Here is a 13,758-nt window from a genome sequence, read left to right as displayed (position 1 = left end):
CAAAAACCACAAAAGATCTCAGGCTCTTCTTGCTCCCTCTTCTGCTGCGGTCTCGGTCTCTTCCTCCCCCTCTGGAGTAACAGTGGCACCTGCCACTCCGCAAACAGAGGATGTGGCAGCAACACCACCACCTCCATCACTGTCACCCAGCATGTCCACACTGTCCCATAGAAGTGTTCCACTGTCAATCCCCTAACTGCACACTGGGTAAATGCAGTGGTGGCTGGACCTGAGGTGGATAGCAGTTTGGTGCATGTCCTACCGCCACTGAGGATTGCAGGACATTTCTTGTTGCCTCCTTCTTCTACTCCTCTTCATCCTTCTCCTACTCCGCTTCCCCCTTGTTGTAGAAATATCAATAGTTGTAATCCGCTCTCCAATGTCTTTGTGTAAGGAAAGGTAAAAATCTCAACCGCAGTCAGCCAAAGGTGTTTTCATGTTAAAGGGAACCTGTCACCAGTTTTATGGTGTCCTAACTAAGGGCAACATAAATAAGTGACTGATTCTTTTAGCAAAATGCTTTCTTTAATTGACCCAGTCAATCTGCCAACATCTTGTATTCTAAAGCTCCAGCTGATAATGATGAGTCATGAATATTCATGAGCTCCTGACTCTCCGCCCACCTGCTGCTGATGCTGAATGACAGTTTGTTTCCATATGAACCAGCAGCAGGCGGGCAGGGGAGTGGCTATAGCTCTGAATTAAATATACGCTGGACTCGATAACCTCACGCCGGACTCCAATCAGCTTATTAGCATGCGGCATCTTTGTGTGTATATTATGAGGTAACCATCTGTCACACCAGTAAGTGAATACATCTAAGGCACTTTTTAGTAGTTAATGATTGTATATAATCAGTTAGATTATAATCAAATATCCACATGACAGGTTCCCTTTAAGTTCTGCTGAGCATCTCCCTGCCCTGCTGAGTCTGTTCACTTTTATTTACTCACAAAAGGTGTAAAAGGGGCTGGCCCATAACAAGGATGCAGGAAGTGATGACATACAGGAAGTGATGACACAGGAAGACAAGACACCATCATTTAGAATACCCTAGCCAACAAACACATGTATGCAATAATCTACCATTACCACTGGAGTTAATTTTATCTAGCCTTGCTCAGTGATCAATGTCAGATAAAGTTACTATGATCCACATGCATGTTTTTTTACAGGACAGCATCATTATCTCCAGCGGCTGATCAGGCGCACTAGAGACAACAAACGCACGTTCCTTTCGTTATATTGTTCTCTTAACAAATGCATCCACGCCAAGCCAATAAATCTGCGTCTTGTGCGGGGGCCCTAGCCGGCGTCCATACATCAGCCAACAAAACCCTGCTCTGCTGAACACATCAGTCTCCCCCGGGCCACAGCTTTCGTCCCTAAGAGTATCATATATATGTGTAATCCAAGTATTCTAATAAAGATTTAGTTTAAGATTTAGTTATAAGTCAAATTATCAGAGAGGTTGCAGACACACGCTCTAGGTCCAAGAGACCAATTAAAGTTTTCCGTTTGCTAAAAATAGCGTGGCAACCTCCTGTGGGATCTTAGTGTTTGTTAAAAGTATCATTAACAGCCCAGTGCTTAGCACATGGACCATTCGCCGACAAAGACCCCTGCGCCCAGCAGCTGTGACAGGACATACACGAGAAGATATCCACTCCAATGGTTTAACCTGACACTGAGAGACATGATGACAATACACAATATATTAAATACACATACTAATAACATTTTCACAACATCCTCTACCACCTCCTCATCTGGTCAGCGTAACACCATCTCCACCAACTTCAGAACAGCAAGGGGGAAACGACAGCAGGCTGTTTTGAAACTCATCTGTTTGGGGGAAAAACCCCACACTGAGCAGGAGCTGTGGACGGGCATGGAACAACAAACCGATGAGTGGTTGGTGCTGCTGAGCCTCAAGCCTGGCCTGGTGGTGTGCGGTAACGGACGAAATCTCGTAGCAGCTCTGGGACTAGACGGTTTGATGCACATACCTTGTCTGGCGCATGTGCTGAATTTGGTGGTGCAGAGGTTCCTGAAAAATTACCCCGATATGTCAGAGCTCCTGCAGAAAGTGCGGGCCGCCTGTGCACACTTTCGGCGTTCTCACTCTGCTGCTGCTCGCCTGTCTGCGCTGCAGCGTAACATAGGCCTTCCCGCTCACTGCCTCATGTGCGACATACCCACAAGGTGGATCTCCACCTTGCACATGCTGCAGAGACTGTGCGAGCAGCAGCAGGCCATAGTGGAGTTTCATCTGCAGCACGCACTGGTGAGTCGCTCTGCGGAACAGCACCACTTCACCACCAACGAGTGGGCCTCCATGCGGGACGTGTGTGCAGTGTTACGCTGTTTCGAGTACTCCACCAACATGGCCAGTACCGATGATGCAGTCCTCAGCGTTACTATCCCACTTCTATGTCTCCTTGAAAAAACACTTTGGGCGATGATGGAAGAGGATGTGGCACAGGAGGAAGAGGAGGAGGAAGAGGGATCATTTCCACGGTTATCAGGCCAGTCATTCACAAGTGGCTCGGAGGGTGGGTTCCTGCACCAACAGAGGCCAGATACACAACTTTCCAGCCAGGGCATAGTTCTGCAGGATGAGGAGGAGGATAATGATGATGATGAGGAACCGAGTTCACAGCAACATGGCACCCAAAGCAGCTTATCATCAATGGAGCGTGGCTGGGGGGATACAGAGGACACAGACGATACACCTCCCATAGAGGACAGCTTGTCGTTGTCTCTGTGCAGCCTGGCACACATGAGCGACTACATGCTGCAGTGCCTGCGCAATGACTGCCAAGTTGCCCACATTCTAACCAGTGCTGATTACTGGATGGCCACCCTGCTGGATCTCACTACAAGGACAACGTGCTGTCCTTAATTCCATCACTGGATCGTGATCGGAGGATGTGCGAGTACAAGCGCACGCTGGTAGATGCGCTGCTGGTGGCATTCACACCTGACAGTGGGGGCTCAGTGGGAGCACAAGACGAAGGCAGAGGAGGAGGAGGAAGAAGTCGCCAACGCAGCTGGGGCACCGCCAGCACCTCAGAAGGGAGGGTTAATGTGGCCAAAATTTGGAAAAGCTTTGTCAGCACGCCACAACAACCGGCACCACTAGCTGATTTGGAACGTCTCAGCAGGAGGCAGCATTTCAGCAACATGGTGGAACAGTACGTATGCATATGCCTACACGTACTGACTAATGGGTCTGCCCTATTCAACTTCTGGGTCTCCAAATTGGGCAAATGGCCTGAGTTTGCCCTTTACGCCTTGGAGGGGCTGACCTGCCCTGCAGCAAGTGTATTGTCTGAACGTGTGTTTAGCACGGAAGGGGGGGGGGTAATCACAGACAAGTGCAGCCGCCTGTCCACAGCCAACGTGGACAAGCTCACATTCATTAAAATGAACCAGGCATGGATCCCACAGGACTTGTCCGTACCTTGTGCTGAGTAGACAAGTATACCGGCCGCACCCAGCCATTGTTATACTCCAGCGCACTTTCTCTTTGCATTCTCTTTTCTATTTCCCAATGTTTTGGGGTCTTCCAAAATTTATAAAAAAAATAAAAATAAAGGAAAAAAATAATAAAAAAACCACAAAAACAGCGTTGGCTACCTCCTCCACCGCTGCTTCCACCTACACTGCCACGTCCACCAACTTCTCAACCTCTTACTCCACTTTGACCTCCGCCTCCTAGTTCAAGATTATTATATTTTTTTTTCTAGTCTATGTTATTTTAAGTCATTTCCCTATCCACATTTGTTTGCAGGGCAACTGTCCTGCTCTTACCCCCATTTTGCTTCCTTTTGCAGCCCTCTAGCCCTTACTACGACTATTTTACAGCCATTGACTTCAATGGGGTTCAGGTACAGGTTTGAGTTCGGGTCAAGTTCGGGTCCCGAACCTAAACTTTGACCCGAAGTTCGTCCGAACCCGGTGAACCCATTCATCCACGGGTCTGCCCATCCCTACTTAGTGTCGCTAGTGGAATGATTATAGCAAGTTCAATTTCTTCCATTGTTTGTACAAGAGATTGACACTCATTGAGATTGGGGTTAGTCCTTGTGGCTATCCATGGCACATTAACTGAACATTTGCAGATCTGTGAACGTACCTTAATAGGTTTATTAATTTTTGCTTTCATACTAAACGATTTGTATTACATTGTGCCAACAGAGTTACATAATGTTTTTAAATTTGGTTACAATATGCTGTGAGAGATATCTTTCAATGTGTTGTGTATAGTGCATATTTAGAATAAAGATCATGAAATGTAATGTTTCTTTTCATTTACTTAGAACAGTGTTTCCCAAACAGTGTGCCTCCAGCTGTTGCAAAACTACAACTCCCAGCATGCCTGGACAGCCTTTGGCTGTGCGTTCATGCTGGGAGTTGTAGTTTTGCAACAGCTGGAGGCACACTGGTTGGGAAACACTGACTTAGAAAACTCACCTCAGAATCCTCCTGGTTCTCTTAACCAATACAGACTTTTTGTCCTTTCTTTGTGGAGAAACTAAATTGAGAAAAATACTGCTGAATGGGAGAAGGTAAAGGTGGAGATGGAAAAGAGAAATATCTGATTGACTAAATTTTTTGTCCCCCAATTAAAATATGACATATTGTATCTATCAGAACTTGCGTCTTTTTTTATTCCCTTCCACCTAATGTTTAATATAGATGCAAAGAAACCACACGTAGTGCGCCAAGTCACTTTGGCTATCCTGCACAAAAGTAGTTATGATCCACCACCCATGCATAAGAGGACCCTGTGGATAGGACTGAGCCACTGAGTAGAATGACCACTAAATATAATTAAGCCTGCATAAGAAGGAAACGCACTGGTAACAATCATGTACAATCTCTCCAATACTACACGTTACAAACAACTACCTATAAACTTTGTAAAAAAGACTCATAATCCAGTTATATGAAAACTTAAATTTCTTTAATAAAGCGGTTTTCTGTTCATAATTAAGTTTTTTTTATGTGTCCAGAGTATTCTAATCACTGCATATTTTTGCCCCATAGACCATATTCCCAGCATCACTGCATCCTGGCAGGATGTTTACATGCAGAACTTCCTGTTTTATCAGCTTCCTGTTGGATTTTCTAACCGAATGTTCTAACCGAATGTTTCTCTGGATTTTCTCCACTTGCTACACTGTTACATGTGCAAAGTCCTCAGAGCTAGGCCTGACCTCAGATAACCTTTGTCTCTGAGACTACAGCCAGGGATGCTACTTTATAATCAAAAGTGCTCCAGAGAGAAAGAAAATCAGAAGGTCCAGAAAATCTACAAGGTTGTGAATTAAAGTCAGTCAGCAAGGTATTGTATACGTTTATGGCATAGAGACTTTACTGCTGGGAGAGGGAACATTGCTAAAACACCCTTTCACTACTACTCTCATGGCCAAACTACCACTCCTATCCTAATCACCTCCCCTGGGCCGGCGTTTAGGGGGGCAAACTGGGCAATTGCCCAGGGCACCCATTATCTAAGGGGCCCCCTGCTTCAGTGCTGCTGTTCAGCTGAACTTCCGAGGAAGCAAACGGGCGGACAGCTGAACAGCTGCACTTTACAATGCAGTGTACGGTCTCCTCCCTCACATATAAGAGAAATCATTACCCTAGTGCTGACAGGACCTGCCATAATGTCATATGCAGGAGGCGGAGCTCAGCAGAGAAGAGGGGATGAAGGACCTGTGATGACCTCACCATCATGTGACCAGAACAGGAGGCGGAGCTCAGCAGTGCAGTAAAGTAATGAAGAAGACCAGCCATGCATGTGAAGCATGGATTCAATGTAAGTGCAACGGAAATGCTGGGATTGTAGTCCTCTCCTTTTATACCTCCTGTTATGTAATATCAGAGTACATTACAAGAGGAGGTATGAGGAGAGGACTACAACTCCTAGCATGTTCAGCTTGTTATGTAATATCAGAGTACATTACAATAGGAGGTACATATATAGTATCGCTAGCGCTCCTATTTTTCGCATATCATTACCTACCAAGCGCGAGTTCTCCTACTTCTCTCCGAACTGCAACTGCAATACACAACAAGGCCAGTAGATGGCAGTGTCAACCTAAAGTAAGTAATGACACTACACTATACTATGGCAGATCTTCCTCCGCAACCTTCTCCACACATCTCATGCCTGAAAAGTTCTGATCCCCAGAGGGATCAGGGATCATATCCTTGTTAAGTGTATATATATATATATATATATCTATCACAGCCATATATTCAATCTGTATGTCCCGGTACTGTATATATCTTCAATCCCTGTATATCTTAACGTTCCATTGTGAATTTCTCCACTGAGCGAGAGTATGAGTGTCTCCGATCCTTAGTCCAGTAATATAGTCTCTGCAGCTTTAGTGTAGATATTCCCGATATCTTAACCACTTCAGCCCCGCTAGGTGAAACCCCCTTCATGACCAGAGCACTTTTTACACTTCGGCACTACACTCCTTTCACCGTTTATCGCTCGGTCATGCAACTTACCACCCAAATGAATTTTACCTCCTTTTCTTCTCACTAATGGAGCTTTCATTTGGTGGTATTTCATTGCTGCTGGCATTTTTACTTTTTTTGTTATTAATCAAAATGTAACGATTTTTTTGCAAAAAAATGACATTTTTCACTTTCAGCTGTAAAATTTTGCAAAAAAAACGACATCCATATATAAATTTTTCGCCAAATTTATTGTTCTACATGTCTTTGATTAAAAAAAAAATGTTTGGGCAAAAAAAAAAATGGTTTGGGTAAAAGTTATAGCATTTACAAACTATGGTACAAAAATGTGAATTTCCGCTTTTTGAAACAGCTCTGACTTTCTGAGCACCTGTCATGATTCCTGAGGTTCTACAATGCCCAAACAGTAGAAAACCCCCACAAATGACCCTATTTCGGAAAGTAGACACCCTAAGGTATTCGCTGATGGGCATAGTGAGTTCATAGAACTTTTTATTTTTTGTCACAAGTTAGCGGAAAATGATGATGATTTTATTTTTTTTATTTTTTCTTACAAAGTCTCATATTCCACTAACTTGCGACAAAAAATAAAAAATTCTAGGAACTCACCATGCCCCTCACAGAATACCTTGGGGTGTCTTCTTTCCAAAATGGGGTCACTTGTGGGGTAGTTATACTGCCCTGGCAATTTAGGGGCCCAAATGTGTGAGAAGAACTTTGCAATCAAAATCTGTAAAAAATGACCGGTGAAATCCGAAAGGTGCACTTTGGAATATGTGCCCCTTTGCCCACCTTGGCATCAAAAAAGTGTCACACATCTGGTATCGCCGTACTCAGGAGAAGTTGGGGAATGTGATTTGGGGTGTCATTTTACATATTCCCATGCTGGGTGAGAGAAATATCTTGGCAAAAGACAACTTTTCCCATTTTTTTATACAAAGTTGGCATTTGACCAAGATATTTTTCTCACCCAGCATGGGTATATGTAAAATGACACCCCAAAACACATTGCCCAACTTCTCCTGAGTACGGAGATACCAGATGTGTCACACTTTTTTGCTGCCAAGGTGGGCAAAGGGGCACATATTCCAAAGTGCACCTTTCGGATTTCACCGGTCATTTTTTACAGATTTTGATTGCAAAGTTCTTCTCACACATTTGGGCCCCTAAATTGCCAGGGCAGTATAACTACCCCACAAGTGACCCCATTTTGGAAAGAAGACACCCCAAGGTATTCCGTGAGGGGCATGGCGAGTTCCTAGAATTTTTTATTTTTTGTCGCAAGTTAGTGTAATATGAGACTTTGTAAGGAAAAAAGAAAAAAAAAGAAAAATCATCATTTTCCGCTAAATTGTGACAAAAAATAAAAAATTCTAGGAACTCGCCGTGCCCCCCACGAAATACCTTGGGGTGTCTTCTTTCCAAAATGGGGTCACTTGTGGCGTAGTTATACTGCCCTGGCAATTTAGGGGCCCAAATGTGTAAGAAGTACCTTGCAATCAAAATGTGTAAAAAATGGCCTGCGAAATCCGAAAGGTGCCCCTTTGCCCACCTTGGCTGCAAAAAAGTGTCACACATGTGGTATCGCCGTACTCAGGAGAAGTTGGGCAATGTGTTTTGGGGGGTCATTTTACATATACCCATGCTGGGTGAGAGAAATATCTTGGCAAAAGACAACTTTTCCCATTTTTTTATACAAAGTTGGCATTTGACCAAGATATTTTTCTCACCCAGCATGGGTATATGTAAAATGACACCCCAAAACACATTCCCCAACTTCTCCTGAGTACGGCGATACCAGATGTGTGACACTTTTTTGCAGCCTAGATGCGCAAAGGGGCCCAAATTCCTTTTAGGAGGGCATTTTTAGACATTTGGATCCCAGACTTCTTCTCACACTTTCGGGCCCCTAAAAAGCCAGGGCAGTATAAATACCCCACATGTGACCCCACTTTGGAAAGAAGACACCCCAAGGTATTCAATGAGGGGCATGGCGAGTTCCTAGAATTTATTTTTTTTTGCATAAGTTAGCGGATATTGATTTTTTTTTGTTTTTTTCTCACAAAGTCTCACTTTCCGCTAACTTAGGACAAAAATTTCAATCTTTCATGGACTCAATATGCCCCTCACGGAATACCTTGGGGTGTCTTCTTTCCGAAATGGGGTCACATGTGGGGTATTTATACTGCCCTGGCTTTTTAGGGGCCCTAAAGCGTGAGAAGAAGTCTGGAATATAAATGTCTAAAAATGTTTACGCATTTGGATTCTGTGAGGGGTATGGTGCGTCCATGTGAGATTTTATTTTTTGACACAAGTTAGTGGAATATGAGACTTAGTAAGAAAAAACAAAGACAAAAACAAACAAAAAATTTCCGCTAACTTGTGCCAAAAAAAATGTCTGAATGGAGCCTTACCAAGAGGGGGGGGGGGGGTGGGGGGGGGGTGATCAATGACAGGGGGGGTGATCACCCATATAGACTCCCTGATCACCCCCCTGTCATTGATCACCCCCCTGTAAGGCTCCATTCAGACATCCGCATGATTTTTTACGGATCCATGGATACATGGATCGGATCCACAAAACGCATGCGGACGTCTGAATGGAGCCTTACAGGGGGGTTATCAATGACAGGGGGTGATCAGGGTGATCACCCCCCTGTCACTGATCACCCCTCCTGTAAGGCTCCATTCAGACATCCGCATGATTTTTTACGGATCCATGGATACATGGATCGGATCTACAAAACGCATGCGGACGTCTGAATGGAGCCTTACAGGGGGGTTATCAATGACAGGGGGTGATCAGGGTGATCACCCCCCTGTCAATGATCACCCCCCTTGTAAGGTTCCATTCAGACATCCGCATGATTTTTTACGGATCCATGGACACATGGATCGGATCCACAAAACACATGCAGACGTCTGAATGGAGCCTTACAGGGGGGTTATCAATGACAGGGGGTAATCAGGGTGATCACCCCCCTGTCACTGATCACCCCCCCTGTAAGGCTCCATTCAGACATCCGCATGATTTTTTACGGATCCATGGACACATGGATCGGATCCACAAAACGCATGCGGACGTCTGAATGGAGCCTTACAGGGGGGTTATCAATGACAGGGGGTGATCAGGGTGATCACCCCCCTGTCACTGATCACCCCCCCTGTAAGGCTCCATTCAGACATCCGCATGATTTTTTACGGATACATGGATCGGATCCACAAAACGCATGCGGACGTCTGAATGGAGCCTTACAGGGGGGTTATCAATGACAGGGGATGATCAGGGTGATCACCCCCCTGTCACTGATCACCCCCCCTGTAAGGCTCCATTCAGACATCCGCATGATTTTTTACGGATCCATGGATACATGGATCGGATCCACAAAACGCATGCGGACGTCTGAATGGAGCCTTACAGGGGGGTTATCAATGACAGGGGGTGATCAGCCCCCTGTCACTGATCACCCCCCCTGTAAGGCTCCATTCAGACATCCGCATGATTTTTTACGGATCCATGGATACATGGATCGGATCCACAAAACGCATGCGGACGTCTGAATGGAGCCTTACAGGGGGGTGATCAATGACAGGGGATGATCAGGGTGATCACCCCCCTGTCACTGATCACCCCCCCTGTAAGGCTCCATTCAGACATTCGCATGATTTTTTACGGATCCATGGATACATGGATCGGATCCACAAAACGCATGCGGACGTCTGAATGGAGCCTTACAGGGGGGTTATCAATGACAGGGGGTGATCAGGGTGATCACCCCCCTGTCACTGATCACCCCCCCTGTAAGGCTCCATTCAGACGTCCGCATGATTTTTACGGATCCATGGATACATGGATCGGATCCGTAAAAATCATGTGGACGTCTGAATGGAGCCTTACAGGGGGGTGATCAATGACAGGGGGGTGATCAATGACAGGGGGTGATCAGGGAGTGTATATGGGTGATCACCCGCCTGTCATTGATCACCCCCCTGTAAGGCTCCATTCAGACGTTCGTATGCTTTTTGCGGATCCGATCCATGTATCCGTGGATCCGTAAAAATCATACGGACGTCTGAACGGAGCCTGACAGGGGGGTGATCAATGACAGGGCGGTGATCAATGACAGGGGGGTGATCAGGGAGTTTATATGGGGTGATCATGGGTGATCAGGGGTTTATAAGGGGTTAATAAGTGACGGGGGGGGGGGGGGTGTAGTGTAGTGTAGTGTGGTGTTTGGTGCGACTGTACTGACCTACCTGAGTCCTCTGGTGGTCGATCCTAACAAAAGGGACCACCAGAGGACCAGGTAGGAGGTATATTAGACGCTGTTATGAAAACAGCGTCTAATATACCTGTTAGGGGTTAAAAAATTCGGATCTCCAGCCTGCCAGCGAGCGAATAAAGCAACCACCTCCCGGACGCATATACGCGTACAGCGGTCGGGAGGTGGTTAATTATGTGACAGAGAGAACATCTATATCTGAATTGCGGAGATATTTACACTAAAGCTGCAGAGACTATATTACCAGACTAAGGATCGCAGTGGAGATCTTATATGGTGTGACAAGCGCAATCGTGGCAGCAGGAGGAGCGCGGTCCCGCTGTGTGTCTATACTAATATGAATAAACCGTGTCTTTATTTAATGGTGAGTTCAGCTAAGAAGGAGTTAACATTGGGACTCTGGATCTTGGGAGATGGTGTTATGGTGGATTCAGGCGCCTGTTGTATGTGTGCAGTGAGTGACAGAGCAAGGAGCTCTCCTGTCATGTAGGAAAGTGTCTAGTGTAGTGGGGCAAAAGTTATTAATTAGTTAGAGACTAGTCTATATGGGCGGTGTTGTATGTTTTATCTATGTGCATATGATATAAGGCATAGAGTGTCACGCTGCATTTGGGAGTAAGAAAATGGCAGTCCCCGTTGAAAGCTGAGATACTACCCTTTTTTTTATTTTATTGACCCTTGATGTTCTGGAGCGTCTCCATATGGAACTGGCTCCAAACTCAGCGCAACTACTCCCAAATGAAGCGCGCCACTCTATGCCTTATATCATATGCACATACTGCAGGAGGCAGCTCAGATAACTATGTGAATAAGCCCCACAGCAATTCTTGGGGAGGTTGCGGTAAACAACTCACATTGAAATCTCAGATTATTTGTTATTCCACAGACACTCCTTTGACTCGCTCCTCTGTAGATAACAGCTGCTACTATATGAATTGTTACCATAATAATTGATACTATTAATATTTTTATTTTATATATAGATCCGTGCTTGATCTATATATAATGATGCACAAAAGTCCAGAACTTATACTAAAAAAAGCCTGTTCTCACAACAGATGAAGCAGTGCTACATTTGTCAGAACCAGCAAAGCTGGGTACCTATTTATTCATGGTGTCTTGCATAAGCAGTGTCAGCGACAGAGGGGAGCACAGGGTAGTGATTATGGTAGCCGGTATCAGGGATGAAGCGTAATCGGAGCTCCGACAGCAGGGAGAAGCAAACGAAATAGGCAGACATATAAAATAAATGTATACAATACAGACCAAAAGTTTGGACACACCTTCTCATTCAAAGAGTTTTCTTTATTTTCATGACTATGAAAATTGTAGATTCACACTGAAGGCATTAAAACTATGAATTAACACATGTGGAATTATATACATAACAAAAAAGTGTGAAACAACTGAAAATATGTCATATTCTAGGTTCTTCAAAGTAGCCACCTTTTGCTTTGATTACTGCTTTGCACACTCTTGGCATTCTCTTGATGAGCTTCAAGAGGTAGTCACCTGAAATGGTTTTCACTTCACAGGTGTGCCCTGTCAGGTTTAATAAGTGGGATTTCTTGCCTTATAAATGGGGTTGGGACCATCAGTTGCGTTGTGGAGAAGTCAGGTGGATACACAGCTGATAGTCCTACTGAATAGACTGTTAGAATTTGTATTATGGCAAGAAAAAAGCAGCTAAGTAAAGAAAAACGAGTGGCCATCATTACTTTAAGAAATGAAGGTCAGTCAGTCCGAAAAATTGGGAAAACTTTGAAAGTGTCCCCAAGTGCAGTCACAAAAACCATCAAGCACTGCAAAGAAACTGGCTCACATGCGGACCGCCCCAGGAAAGGAAGACCAAGAGTCACCTCTGCTGCGGAGGATAAGTTCATCCGAGTCACCAGCCTCAGAAATCGCAGGTTAACAGCAGCTCAGATTAGAGACCAGGTCAATGCCACACAGAGTTCTAGCAGCAGACACATCTCTAGAACAACTGTTAAGAGGAGACTGTGTGAATCAGGCCTTCATGGTAGAATATCTGCTAGGAAACCACTGCTAAGGACAGGCAACAAGCAGAAGAGACTTGTTTGGGCTAAAGAACACAAGGAATGGACATTAGACCAGTGGAAATCTGTGCTTTGGTCTGATGAGTCCAAATGTGAGATCTTTGGTTCCAACCACCGTGTCTTTGTGCGACGTAGAAAAGGTGAACGGATGGACTCTACGTGCCTGGTTCCCACCGTGAAGCATGGAGGAGGAGGTGTGATGGTGTGGGGGTGCTTTGCTGGTGACACTGTTGGGGATTGATTCAAAATTGAAGGCATACTGAACCAGCATGGCTACCACAGCATCTTGCAGCGGCATGCTATTCCATCCGGTTTGCGTTTAGTTGGACCATCATTTATTTTTCAACAGGACAATGACCCCAAACACACCTCCAGGCTGTGTAAGGGCTATTTGACCATGAAGGAGAGTGATGGGGTGCTGCGCCAGATGACCTGGCCTCCACAGTCACCGGACCTGAACCCAATCGAGATGGTTTGGGGTGAGCTGGACCGCAGAGTGAAGGCAAAAGGGCCAACAAGTGCTAAGCATCTCTGGGAACTCCTTCAAGACTGTTGGAAGACCATTTCAGGTGACTACCTCTTGAAGCTCATCAAGAGAATGCCAAGAGTGTGCAAAGCAGTAATTAAAGCAAAAGGTGGCTACTTTGAAGAACCTAGAATATGACATATTTTCAGTTGTTTCACACTTTTTTGTTATGTATATAATTCCACATGTGTTAATTCATAGTTTTGATGCCTTCAGTGTGTGTGAATCTACAATTTTCATAGTCATGAAAATAAAGAAAACTTTTTGAGTGAGAAGGTGTGTCCAAACTTTTGGTCTGTACTGTATATCATCTGGGCAGAACCTGCAATGTTGATCCCGCTTCATTCCCAGTGACTGACCGGCTATCAATGACAAGAAAATACAGAAG

The sequence above is a fragment of the Bufo gargarizans genome, chromosome 4 (genome assembly GCF_014858855.1).
Source record: "Bufo gargarizans isolate SCDJY-AF-19 chromosome 4, ASM1485885v1, whole genome shotgun sequence".
NCBI lineage: Eukaryota > Metazoa > Chordata > Amphibia > Anura > Bufonidae > Bufo > Bufo gargarizans.
This window is presented reverse-complemented; position numbering follows the sequence as displayed.